General features: G+C 33.2%; 1 protein-coding gene across 2 annotated transcripts in view; it reads left to right on the top strand.

Annotated features, from left to right (window-relative positions):
• RhoGEF64C (Rho guanine nucleotide exchange factor at 64C) overlaps positions 1-15168 on the top strand; it is a 534285-nt gene that overhangs the window by 338272 nt on the left and 180845 nt on the right. The window lies entirely within an intron of this gene.

Below are 15168 nucleotides of genomic sequence, written 5' to 3'. Positions count from 1 at the left end.
TTTGTCAATAGAATACTTAAATCAAAAGATATCGAATTTTTACCGCCGGGGTGATACAAATTTTATTGCACATTGATTTCGCGCGCGTAACTGACATTCAAAATCGATGGTCGCTTCGAGCATTGTTTGTCAGAGAACGGTTCATTCTACACAAAAAGTGCTAATAAATTAATAAATAAATTTTTGTTTAGAATTAACTAAGCTATATTTTTTATCTCAAACATCTTTTTTTCACGGCTCTCAGATTTTTGGTAAATCGATTTTTTTTTGCGTTTTTACCCCTCTAGGAGGGGGGTTTTAGGAAGAAGCCAGGGGGTAAAAGTGATAAACTTTTTTGCATCTTTTTTGGAGTCCCAAAGTAAATATTCTTGGCAAAATTCAGCTTGTTTGTATGATTTTTAGAGGTTCAGTGGCATTTTCGTCTCTGACTACTGGAGTAATAGGAAGGTTACGTTTTAAGTTTAGATATAATGAACAATTAGAAGAAGGTCCGAGTAGTTTAATTTTAAAAATAATAAATTGTAAAAACAAAGCTTGGAATACATTTAAATGGAGAAGAATTTTTAAACAGGCAAAGATCTAAAAAGGTTTTGTGTCCATAACGACGAAAGCTATTAATGTAATATTATAGAGTCAAAACATACTATTAGTTTTATATTTGTGTCCTTCAGTATACATTAATATCACAATTTTATCAAACGTTACAAATATTTTATATTTGTTTCGCTTCGGAAAACAAAAATATCATTTGAAATAAAAATACCAAACGACAAAGCAAAACTAATGGAGTTAACGATTTTTCAATATTAAAAACGGCATCTTGTGTAGTGTTTGAATACTGTAATAAATCATAGTTTGTCATAACATGGAATGCAAGTCCGGAGGTAATACATGACCATGTAAGGTGTAATTTACGATCATATTGTACCTAACTAAAAGTCGCTCGATAGCTAATACTTACTAATAAAATAAGCTTCGTAGATCAAATTATATACAATTAAAAATTAGGAGCGGTCTTTATGATTCATTATTGGTATTTTTCAATTCGCGATGTTGTAAATTTAAAACTTTAGATAATATCCAGCAGATGTCTGCCTATAAACCTTTTAATCAATCGTAAATGAGTTTTGTTTATCTTTTACAAGACAAATTTTCATTAGTTACTAGTCAGAAGAACTTAAATACCTAAGAAGGTAGACAATACATTTTAATACAATAATTAGAGAACTCAAATGATGGTCTAGATGATAAAAATATTACAATAAGATAAAATAACATTGATAACAAGGAAACTCGTCAAATATACTTCACGACATTATTGTTTGGAGTTTAAAACAGGATGCTTACTAAATCTCTATTAAATAAACTTAAAGCTTTCGAAATGTTGGTGTATCAAATGTAGTAAGGTAGCATAAACTGGGTTGAAGTAGTGAAAATTATAAAAATACGAAAATTTAAGTATTTGGTTCATGGTATGCGAGACCTAGAACAATATGGAGTCATTTATCTTATTATTTAAATCAAAATATGCGGAAAGAGGGATCCTGGTTGAAGAAGAGCAACCCGAAATAGTAAAAAAATACAAAAATGTCCTTCATTTTATTGAAGATATTGCAATCCCAATGTTCTGATTCGATCGTTTTAGTCTACAGATATGTCTATAGATATGTGACAGTGGCATGATAAAAGACACATCTAAAAAGCGTGGAATAAATTTTTCTTTTGGGGTAACTTCTGAGAGAAGAAGGCTCAGTAGGTAAAACTAGGTGAATTTTGATATAAAGATCGTTGCTTCAATTGCAGAAAATGTACCACTCAATATGACAATTTTGTTTTAGAATTTTCTCGCGTGTAGCTGTTAGATCGCTTCTATCTAGCCAAGTTGTTTCTGATCCTTTCAAGATTGCCTCTGTAACAAAAAATTTGGTTTGATGTTAATGTTTTGTAAATGCTAATGATGGAAATACCAAAGTTTTCCTTTACCCAGACGAAATATACAGAAGTATGTTTTTCCAGAGGCTTTATTTCGTTTTTTTTTAATTTTAGCGACAAGACAATTTTTGTATAAATTTTTAATTGAGTTTTGTTAAGCAGACGTAGACCTTGAATCTAACATATTTACAACTTGTTGGTTAGAAATTTGTTTATTGACAGATTATTCTAGAGCTTGATAAATTGCAAACATTTCTGTAGAGAGTATATAGAGCATCGTTTATCTAACTTGAAAATTAGTGACCCTTGGTGATCCGAAATATATATATATATATATATATATATATATATATATATATATACATATATATTTATATAATACAGCACAGGCGACTCCCAATCTTGATTTTGGACCATCCATGAAAATTCTGCATGGATTATCAAGCTTGGTTATCTTATGCTGAATACTATTATTTGTCACGTATCATTTTATATCATAATTTACCGAACTAAAAGTAATTTATTTCCTGTGCATTGTACAAAATTCTGGAAACTTTATAAAAATTATCGTTTTTTTAGCAAGACTAGTCTCATGATCATGAGTTATATAGTTTACAGTGACAGTTTTATAGTGATCATTTTTATTTTATTGTTTTATATTTCTGCATAATATTTTATGTATTTCTCACTCTTTTTTTATTAACATCATTATTTAATAAAAATATGGAACCAGATTCAAGCGAAACGCCGAAAATCCGAGATTTGTGAATGGCAACATTGGCAATACTGTATTGCGTCAGGGTTTTGCTAGTCAGTCAACAACCCAACTGGAAGCGGTTAGGTGGCCTTTAGTACAGTTTTGTGCGGCTTCCAGTGTTTATTAGTGATATCAGGTAGTTGTTACTAAGGTGATATTGTTTAATTGTCAGAGAGGAATTCATCAGCGTCGATTCAACGAAAATGGCAACCAGAAACCCAAAACGTGTTGACTGGTCGCCAGGAAAGAGAGCCAAAGCAATTATCCTTCGAGAAGAGGGTTACACTTATCAAGAAATACCAAACAAATTGGGTGGTGGCGCTACAAAATCAGGTGTAATGAAAGTTTGCAAACGTGGAACGACAAAATCAGCAAAAAGATCTGGCAGAAAACCCAAAGTTAGTCACTACGATGTGCGTAGAATATGCCGACTTTCTTTAGAAGATCGTCGCAGATCCGCAAAAGATATTAACGGTATTGTTAAATCAACTGGATTACAAATATCGGACCGCACTATCAGAAGAAAGTTGTGTGAAAATGGATTGCGAGCACGAATTCCTAGAAAGAAGCCGTTTCTGAACAAAAAACAGGCAAAAACGCATTGATTGGGTTTTGGAACAGGAGGGGGACAGAAGAACAATGGGGTAAAGTAATTTGGAGTGATAAAACCAAAATCTCGATCTTCGGGAGTGACGGAGTGAAGTTTGTTCGCCGCCGACCGCTAGAAGACCTTTTGCCCCAGTGTACTACGGTCACTATGAAGCATCCTGTGAGTGTCATGGTATGGGCTTGCATGACCAATAATGGAGTTGGACGTTTAGCAGTAATAGAGGACAATATTAATGCAAAAAAATATCAGGAAGTGATACTGCAAGCCAAACTGCTGCCGACTATCAGAGATTTGTTCGAAGGGGATGTCCAACAATGCACCTTCCAGCAGGATAGAGCGCCTTGTCATACGGCTAAGACTTCCATGGAATGGTTGAGAAACCATGATGTTACTGTTCTGCCTTGGCCTGGAAATAGTCCCGATCTAAATCCAATAGAAAATTTATGGTCAAGTCTGAAAGTCTTAGTATCACGCCGAAACCCAAGCAACAAGAGAGAACTGATAGAAGCCATTATTCAAAACTGGTTTAGAGTTATTACACCAGAAGATTTGGCTCGTCTCGTCAACTCCATGCCTCGCAGAATTGAGTCTGTCCTAAAAAACAAAGGTTATCCTACCAAATACTAATTTTGTTGATAATAATCATTGTACCATTGTACCAATATATTTACTAATAGCTAACTGCTGTTGTTTTATTTATCTTTAAATTTTTATTAGAGGATTTTCCCCCTTAAAATAGATGTTAAATATTAAGTAGAAGCAATAAACGATGTAATAAAATTATAGATCAACTTATAAATAACATAAGTCTTGTACAAAAGAGGAATGCTGATAACAAAACTAAAATTTTTGAAAAGTTTCCAGAATTTTGGCCACTAGTGTAGCGGTCCAGATAATTCCCAAGTACCCAATTCAAAATATGATGGAATTTGTATTTTCTGCAATGGAAAATTGTCCTAGGATACAAAAGGTAAACTATGGATGCAGCGCGAAATGTGGTCCCATTGTGATTGCGCAGACTGCGAAAAAGACAATTACGTTTATGATTTTTATTGATAGCTATATATATATATATATATATATATATATATATATATATATATATATATATATATATATATTAGTTTAAGATCCCTATAGTTTAATTTTTTTTTGATCTTAGTATTCATCTATATCTTTTTTGATGATAATTTCTATCAACTTTCAGGAGGTCCAGATTATCATCAATTTTTCCACTGAGCGCAAATTACACTTTTTCAGAATTTTGTATTCCTTTTGAAACTCTTTTCAGGATGTTAACTTTTTTAATAAATATAATCAATTAATAATCACACCACGAGTTAATGTTTAATTTTTATCGATCCACAAAAACTAAAAAATTTACAGGAAAAACAAAATGGAGTTACCACATTTCATGTTACCACATTCTTCTTTAAAATATTAAACGAAAAATGATTAAACAAAAGAATTTAACAAAAAGATTTTTGTTTTTATTTAAATTACGATTTCCGAAGTGGAAATTGAAACGTCAATAAACGTACTTTAACCTTTAATTGTGGCTTATTCCCATTTAAATAGTAATTAGTGTTGAATTAATTGTAAAAATAAAATAATAGTAAAATATGATTATGATATACAGGTATGTAGTGTATCGCCCAGTATATTAATTGTATGCAGTCTGGCTACCTAATTCGTATTCTGCTCGTCGCTTACACACTCATCGTCTCTAAGCATGATAATGTAAATACTTACATGATTATTTTAAGTAATGCGTAAACTCATCTTGGACACATCTCTTCGGAATTATCATGCGCTTTTAAATCAACCACTTCTCTTCGTAAGATTTCTAACGACGATAAAACTAGCTTTATGCTTTTTCATGTCCTCTGTATGATAATGAAATGTGTAAACATATCCCGAGTTTATAGTTGAAGGTAAATCGGTAGCTACACGTACACCTATCTATTCACTTAGACACGGGTGAATAAGGTTAAGAGTAACAAGAAATGAAATCACCTACATTTTTATAAATGCTTAAAAACATGTTTTCATGTTTGTTGATTACGGTCAAGAATTTGGTAGAATTAAACATGGAAAAACTGCAGAATATATTTGCATCAAAATTCATCACAAAAATACATAAAAGTCGTGATATCAGTATGAACATAAAATGAGATATGGACATGTTGAGAGTGATATATATTACTTATAAACGAAATGGAGGCTTGAACAGGTAAAATTTGACAGATAAAATGACAACGAAAAGGTTTATCTTCAATGTAAAAAGAAAAATCCAGAAGTTAACGTTGATACAAAAGCAAAGTGAGTTTAGAAATCCTATTTTTCTAACAGATGTTTTAAAATAAAACAAGAAGATACTTATTCTGATATAAGATGAATTCGTGCAGGAGCGCCTTGGCAGAGCACTGAGCATAACACTTTAATTATTATTACTGTATACCAGTGATATTGCCATATGTGAATGATACTGTCTATAAGAAGAGATCATAAAGGAGCCAATGGGAATACGGTACATGCCGGTTGCTACGAAAAAAAATCCAGTTTTTCTACATAAAAATTATCATCCACAAGCATCTATTGAAACCAGTTTGGCCAGATATGTTTGTTCGATCTGTATCTGTATCTGTAGAGTAGGGAGGGCGAGTTAAGTTTCACAGCACTTAGGCCACAATTGACCAATTGTGCATCCTCCCAGGGAGCTGTCACCCTTAGCTCATTGTTCATCCTGCCATTTCTAGGAAGGTGGACAAGTAACCAGAAGACGTCTCTCTTATGTGGGCAGGTGTGCGCCATGACTCGCCGAACGCGTACTCTCGTATTAACGATAACTCCGGAAATTCACATAAGACATGCTCTACAGTTTCGTCTTCTCGTTCACACTTCCTACATAGAGTTGTGTCTGCTAGCCCCAGTGTGTGGAGGTGTTTGCTTAGTTGACAATGACCAGTTAAAAAACCAACTGCCAAACGTAGTTTTTTCCTGGTCATTCCCAAGTACTTCTTTGATGTTGACTCTTCAAGGTTACTTAGTGTTACCCTGGCAAATTTACATCCTTTCCCTTCTTCCCATCTTTTTACGGTTTGCATATGGGAGTGACATTTGACAATTTCCGCGATTGTTGTAGTTGACCAACCAAAAAGATCCCCAGGTCCCAAGAGTCTTAGGCCTGCCGCCTTTCTAGATAATTGGCCAGCAATGCGGTTGCCTTTATTCCTATTGTATCCTTTAACCCACCTCAGGATGATGGTATTACCATCCGAAGCTTGAGTTAGTGACTCGTGACACTCCATTACTAAACCTGATGTGACACGTGGTCTATTCAATAGTTAGTACCGCTTGTCTGCTATCTGTGCAGATCATTATAGTTTTCACTGCAATACCTTTTTGGGTTATCTCTTTTGCGGCTATGGAGATACCAGTCAGTTCTGTCTGAACTACACTGGCATTTTTGACCATACCCCACTATTCTTAGGTTCAGTGATCTGGAGTATATCCCGCATCCTAAGCCTTCTTTCATTTTGGAGCCTTCGGTGTATATGCAATAGACGTATTTGCCACGTTTGTCTCCATATACTGTCTTGTTTCACTTTTGTAGGGTTTGTTAAAGACAAACTTTGGTTCAATTGAGTCGCAGCCTGCCTGTAGCAGTGGTAGCGCATCCAGCTCTCCCCGCCAGAAACGAGTTCCAAATTGTCCCATTCCTACATCAAGGTTTGCACCAGCTGAGCGCAGTCGCATCATTGTCACTAACGCCACCTCTTTGACATATATATCTAGAGGCGTGATGCCAATGATCAACTCCCTTGCAGAAGTTGGTGTTGTTTTCATGGCACCTGTTATATTTATGCAAGCCATCCGCTGAATATGGTTTAGTTTGTTAATCCCTGTTGCCTGTAGCACTTTTGGTACCTAAGCAATAGCTCTGTAAGTTAACATTGGCCTAATGACAGCGGTGTAGACCCAGGCGATCACCCTGGGCGTGAGGCTCCTGTTTTCTTAGGATTTGTAGATAGTGAGTGTTCCTTGCACCATGTTTCTATTAGTCGGAGAGCAACTTGTGATCTCTCACATAGTGTGCTCTCAAACTTACCGCTTTACAGGACAGCAATATCGTCTGCATAGGCTATTGTGTAGAAACCGTTGCTGCTGAGTTGGTCAACCAGAGTATCTGTTCGTTCGATTTAGAACTATGTAATATTCAAGGTATTTGCCATTTTCATGTAACAATAAATGGCCCGGTTTCAGGTAACAATGATTTACCTGAGGTACAAGGTCTTAACAATGGGCCAAGTCAGATAAATTTAATAATATTTACGACCGCACTAATTGAAGTCAACCATTTTCTGCTAAACAAACTTTACCTTGTTACTGTCGCGATTGTAATCGGTTTAAGGGACTTTGGTATACAAGCAATTGATAATAGTTAATAGAACTAAATCTACTTCTTCTTTTTATATCTAGCACTACACCTCGGTATGAGTCTTCGCTGACCTAACAATCCGTTACCACTTACAACGGTCCATCATTAGTTCCTCTGCTTGTTCAATATTTACAGGACTTCAATGGATTCTCCCACCGCATCCTTAATCTCCCTACCTGCTGTTTTTATTTCGGGTTTTCTTTCCAGACCAACTCTATGATACGCTGATCTTGTCTCTTGACATGGTCAGGCCATTTTAATTTTTCTTCCTTTATTATTTTTACTACATCTGGCTAATTATATAATTCTTACAATTCTCGATTAATAAGCAAAAAATAGCCCAGGACGACTTTAAACTAAAGCGTCATTCGAAGATGAAGAAAAATAAATCGCCAAAGGGGTTTATGGAATGTTTGATATAACCATTATCAAACGGAACTATAAACATTACACAATAAGTATAGAATGACATTAAATGAATGGTAGAAAACTCGTTAAAAATAAGCTGGAGTAGAAAAAATGGGAAAACTGATTTGAATTGAAAGATATTTACTAAAGTGAAGTGTATACATGAATGAGATTCCATGGGGTTTATGCAGGATTTAAACAGACACCATTATTCTTTATTACAGCAGAAACAGTTTTGTTCAGAATTTAACTTAAGGACTAACAATTTGGGTGTTTTGATGTTATTTATTACGTATTTAACATTGGGGCCCATAAACGTGGATTACGACTGATGCCATATGTGATAAGTTGAAGGCACTTAATAATAATAACCAACTAGAATAAGTAATAAGAAACGAGTAGCTAGGAGTTTTAATTACTATTACAAAATTAATTCTTCTTCTTTTGATTCATTCAGAAAAAACTGCTGTTAATCCTTTAGAACATGGTTTCCTTAAATATATATTGCCAGCGATCTTTTAACTTTTTAAAATGTGTTTCTAATTGGGAACGTTTGGTGTTTTTGTCTTTAAATACTACCCGCAACAGTCTATTTTTATTCAATATTTTTATATGATACCAGAAAAGATGCAATGGTCTTTCTCAACTAATTATATCGTCCATTCTGCACGAACCTTTGAAGTCCTTGCTTCTTAATATATCTCTAAAAGATTCGTCCTTTATTCTTCTAAAAGTCTTTATAATAGCTTTACCCAGCATGTATCTTAATATGCTTTTTGTTTAATACAGCTATTTACTTTTCAATAATCTGTGTAATGCAAAACAAATGGTCAACAGTAGATCTACCTGAACTAAATCCTGCCTGTTCCTTAGCCTCTAAGTCTTTATATTCGCCTTCTATTCTGTTTTTAATTACTTTTCGGTATATTCTACTGATCGAGTTTGTCACGGCAATGCCTTTGTAATTATCACATTCATCCCTTCTACCTTTGTTGTGTGTAGTGGATATCAATGGTGTCTTCCACTCCTCTGGGGTTGTCATTCCATTAATGCAGTTTTGGAACAATTTGGCTAAACTTGTTTATAGTTTGGTTGTACCGTGTTTAATTAACTCTATAGGGATGTTACCTGGACCCGGTGCTTTGTTATTTTTTAGTGAGTCTTTAAATTGTGGTCTATCTTCCCTTAGGAGTTTCTCAAAATATTGGTCCCAGTCATTCATTGCTATTGTTGACACTATGTCTCTCTTCTTATATTGTAAAGATTTTAACACTCTCCAACTTTCTGTGCTTCTTCGTCCTCCTAGATGTGAATTTATCATGTTACACTTTTGTTGCCATGTCTCATTTTTCTTCCGACATATCATTTTTCGTACTTTAGCTTGAGACTCCTTGTAGAATATTTTATCCGTTATATTCTTTTTATTGAAGAATTTTTTACATTGGTCTCTTTTCTTCTTTATTTCTATTTCTTCGTCAAACCAATATGAAAGTTTTCTTTGATTCTGGATTTGGTATCCAATGGCTTCTGTTGCTGCTTCCTGGAGACACCTTTTTATGTGAGTGTAACGTTCTTTATTATTATTAAATTGTTGATTTTCCAACTTTTAATTTAGTCTATTTCTGTATAATTCTCTCATGCTTTCTTGTTCTAAGCTGATTAGGTTATACTTCTTCTGTATTTCTTTCTCCCTTTCGTTTCCTTCTTTTTCTTCTTTAGGTTTATTTACTCCAAATGTGATCTTAGCTTTTAATAAGTGATGATCGCTTCCACAGGTAGCTCCTCTCAATACTCTTACATCGCGTACAATCATATTTGTCTTTTATCATATGATTGTGTAGTCTATGATTGATTTTAACCCTCTCGTATTTTGCGTCCATGTGTATGTATGTATGTCTCGGTGTTGAAAAAATCCATTTGTAATTTTCATTTCATTTTGTTCGCATAATCTAGTCCCAACTGGTATTAATATGTTTTCGATAGTCTCGTTCTATAAAAAAATGTTATTTTTAAAACTAATAACATAAAAGATGCTGGCGGTAAGTAAATTTCAAGGCTTAAAAATCTTCATTAATGGTATGGAGTTATTACAAAGGCATTTTTAGAAATCTATGATTAATATAGCTATTTAAAAATCATTTTTATAAATCCTTGGTGTCACTTATCTTGCTGGTTACGCTTTTGTCTATATTTTCCATTGCCCTTATTAGATACTTAAAGAAGAAAGATTTTCTATTCTTGTATGACTTTTAAACATTAAAAATCCATATAAAAATAAGTCTTTCTTTATAACACCAACTGTTACTAACGGTATATAACTAAAAGGATTAAAATCGGTGATTATATGGACTTGGTCATTATGACCGAATCCTCTTTATTTTTTATTTTAAACCTTTATACGACAACGATTTATTCTTTGCCATTTTTGAAATTTATGTACGGCCAAGGAGTGGTCCACCAACGCACGGCTGGGTCCTTGCATTGATCTGATCTTATCATTATTTTTATATCGTTATAAAGCTGCAAAACAATAAATTTTATAGACATTAATTTTTTTTTCGTATTTATTGGTTTAAGAATTATTCATTGCCTACACTATTGTTGACGTATATATATATATATATATATATATATATATATATATATATATATATATATATATAGTAAAAAATACGACCGTTGATTAGATTTGGAATATATTCAATGGTTGAATAGCAGAGGTTTGATCGGTCAATAATTGGCAAAAAAAAGTCGTCAACTACTTTATTGATTTATTCGAATACGTTTCGCTTTTATTTTTAAAAGCATCATCAGTTCACTACAAATAAAAAAGATTTTAGAATATAAGTAAACAAACCACCAGGGTTCATATCCACCAGGGAGTATTTAGAGAGTGAAAATTTAGAAAGAAATTGGGTTCCTGTGAGATAGGAGTTTGATCCAGGAGCTTTTGGAGAGACTGTTGCGGCGATAATGTGAGCGATAAACGTTGACAAGCAGAGGAGATAGCAGGAGTGTACAGAGCAACTAAGAGTACGACCAAAAGGTGGACAGATCACAGTCGTAAGAAGAAATTGAGCCAGTAGATAATTCTTGGGAATAAAAGGTTAGTTTGCCATATAATCTACAAAGACTTTCAACCACGATCATAAATAGATCATAATTAAATTTGTTTTTTTTTTTAAATTTTATTCAGTGATTTCATTTCACAATAAATATAATCTTTTAATTCAAATATAAAAAAAATAAAATAAGTAATATTTCTTGAAAGAAAATTTTTGGCTTGATTTAATTTAAAAAAGAAAACACAGAGAAAAGATCTTTTATTTGAATACAAGTCCAAACAATTATTGATAATGTGTATAGGAATTTTAATGAAATTGTAATTTTAATTATTCGGATTAGCGCATATGATATTATGATTAATTGTAAAATTGTCTGACTTTATTAATTTTTTTTATTCTTTTTTAATAAATTATTTAGTAGTTTAGTATCACAAAATTATTTGGTTCAATTTGTTTTCCTATTCAACATCCTTTTCTCAATGGCAACTGCTTAAAGAATACTTTGAAGCCACTTATTATAATTAAATTACCGATAAAATGAGCCTTCAAATATTGTACTATTCATTTTACCGTGATAATCTGCAGTCAAGGATTTGGCACAAAATATCAAACTGGCATCTGAAATAAAACCTTTTGCTGAACCGGCATTAAACAACATAAATATTTTTCCATCATTACCACCCGGTTTACGTACACTTCTGCTGTTGCCATCCTGCAACATAATTTTATTTCCCTAGAAAAAATCAAGGTTTCATTTAAAAATACAACTTCTCGTGGATATGTACTATTTCTGTTTTCCATCTATTTTCGTAAGAAACACGCTCGTTGTGCTGCAATATGAGCTCTTTTAATTAAAGATATTTAATGATCATCTTTGTTAAATTTAAAGCCGAATTCTTTTAATATTCTACTCAAGAATGTTTTACGTGTAGAAACAATTTTTTTAGCATGTAGCTCATTAATCAAGGCTCCACGGGTTACATGTTTCTCTAAAAAGTTATTTATTTAAATATATTACTATAATATGTTAAGTCCTACTTGTAATTTACAACAGAGAGTTGGTTTACTTACTATCCTGGTACATGTTATAGATTTTATTTCAAATTGACATTTTATTACCTTCAGGCAAATCAGTAGTTTTCTTTGTATGTTTGTATGTCTATATTTTTTGTCTTTGGGTAAATTTTTTATGTCTTACTTTGTCAAATGCTTTTTCGTAATCAACATAACAAACATGCACATTCACTTTCATATCCATGTATAATTGAGCTGTGACATTAAAAGCAAATAACGCCTCTCTGGTTCCTAGTGCGTTTCTGGACCCAAACTGACTCTCATATATTATTTCATTCAGTTTATTATTTAGACGAACGACAATGTAGTATTTTTAAGAATAATTTGAGAATATGACTTATTTATGCTATTGTTCTGTATTCACTGCAGTGTTTAGCGTTTGTTTTTCAGGGATGGCTCAAGGGATGGAGAGTAACCATTGTTTCGGTATACCTCCTATGGTGTATATTGTGTTAAACAAGTCTCTTTTCCATAAATAGTTGATTATATTATAAATTTTTCGAATATTACAGATATTATTGCCAATATTTATAGGTACCTCGAAAGAAAATCCTTTCTACGATATTGAGTTAAAGAAACATATCTTATATTTTATTACCCTATATAATATATTTTAACAGACATTACGAATCTTTATTGTTGATAGCTGATTTAACTGTTAAATAGAAATCATAAGACGTGTTGCAATAGGCTTAAATAATTTTGATTCCGTTTGTTTGATTTGGCGTGACCCAGATCACCTTCACGTATTTCGAATTATCTACTTTGGTAAATTATAACATTCTAATTAGGTACCTTCTAAACAATATAAAACTATTAGTCCTGGGGCTGATTTATATTTTAAAATAGCTTGGATTATGTAAGAAATATAGTTTATATTAAATGTAACTACTAAATTTAAATCAAGATTTAACTATTAATCTAACCAAACACATTAAGTTACTTTCCGATTAATTGTTTTCAAAATAGTTTTACCAAATGACGCATTAGGTTTTGAGTTTTGATATTTTTGCATTTATTGGTTTTTTTTTGGTTTAGATAGAATTAAATGACCTCAAAGAATCATAGGAGACTTCACCACAACAAAAGGGCTCCTGCAGGGTTGTTCCACATCTCCAACCCTATTTAAAATATACTTAGAGAAAGCCTTGACTACATGGAAAAGAAAATGCGAAGGCATGGGAGTACCGGTACGGAACGAATACCTATATACATTAAGTTTTGCAGACGATCAAGTAGTGATTGCACAAGACCAAGACGACCTCAGCTACATGATGAAAAAACTACAAGAAGAATATACCAAGGCTGGCCTAGATATTAACCTCGCGAAAACAGAGTACCTATCTACAAGTGAAGAAGACATAGAAGATCTACAGATTGATGACAACGTAACAATCAAAGGAAAGGATAAATTCAAATACCTGGGGTTTATAATCACGAAAAAGGCAACAACAGAGGAAGAAATTACACAAAGATTAGGACAAACAAGAACAGCAATCCGACAACTTAACTCAGTATGGTGGGATAGACACCTAAATATGAAGACAAAAACGCAGATTTATAAAACATTAGTGCGAAGTATTATGACATATGGGGCTGAAAATTGGATCATAAACAAGAAAACCAGCAGTAAGATAGTAGCAACAGAGATGGAATGCCTGCGAAGATGCTGCAGAGTAACAAGAATGGATAGGAGAAGTAATGACGAAATAAAGCAAAGAACATCAATAGAAACAGACGTACTAACATATATAGAACAAAAAAGACTAAAGTGGTATGGACATGTAAGAAGAACTAGCGACAGCAGATGGATAAAGAAAATAACCGAATGGAGCCCCATAGGAAGGAGGAAAAGAGGACGACCCCGAAAATCCTGGAGGAACGAAGTAGACGACGCCATGAGTAAGAGAGGACTAAACGATGGAGAATGGAACAACAGAGAGAGATGGAAACGGTTGAGCGAGGGAAGGCAGTGAATACTGTAGAATCCCTAAATATATATATAAATGACCTCAGTCATACAGTTTATATTGTTAAATTCTTTGTATCTCACTAAATTCCTTGTTTATCCAAGGAACTTTTCGATCTGTGGTGGATAGAAGGCTGAAAATTCTATTGGATAGCTCTTTGCAAATGGCAAAATAAAATTTTAATTATCTATTAACGTTCAATAGCGCTAAACGAGAAATCTACAAAATATGTTATAGCCATCAAACGACCCATCAGAAACGGTATGTATAAATGGGTAGCAGTATAACTACTTTCGAAAGTTAGAAGCCAATGTAGAACAATAAACCTCACAACTTTCTTTGGGAGCCAATTGCTAGGCCCGTCTAGCTCAGTCTCTCAGGTGTGAGAACGTCTTATTTCGGAAGTAAATCTAAAAAATGAGGTTGACTGGGAAAAGTAAACCAAGATATTAAGTAATCATATTTATTATATATAAAAATGAAACTTTAATATTCAATTCAAATTAATTAATATTGCCTAAAACTTTACAAGAACTAACTTCTGATGTTTTTCTTTTTTAAGCTACATCTTCTATCGCAGGCTGGAAATCATCATGGCTATGCAGACCCTATTGGCTGCCGCTCCAAATAGCTTTGCACTACTGCATTAAAACCATTCCCTAAAGTTGTTAAGCTACGATATTCTTCGTCTTCCCATATTTCGCTTTCCTCGAATTTTGTCTTGCATAATAAGCTGCAAGAATGAGTATCTTTGCCCTCTCATCACATGACCTAAGTAATCAACATTTCTTCTTTTGATAGTCAATATTATTTTAGCTTCATTTTCTACTCTTCTAGTAACTTCTGCATTTGACAATCTTTCTTCGTCTTGATGCGTTATGAATGTTAGCGATCATCATCGCAATCGTTAT

Source organism: Diabrotica undecimpunctata, chromosome 7 (genome assembly GCF_040954645.1).
Source record: "Diabrotica undecimpunctata isolate CICGRU chromosome 7, icDiaUnde3, whole genome shotgun sequence".
In the NCBI taxonomy this organism is placed as follows: domain Eukaryota; kingdom Metazoa; phylum Arthropoda; class Insecta; order Coleoptera; family Chrysomelidae; genus Diabrotica; species Diabrotica undecimpunctata.
Note: the sequence above shows the minus strand (reverse complement) of the source record. Positions and strands in the feature narration are given on the sequence as shown.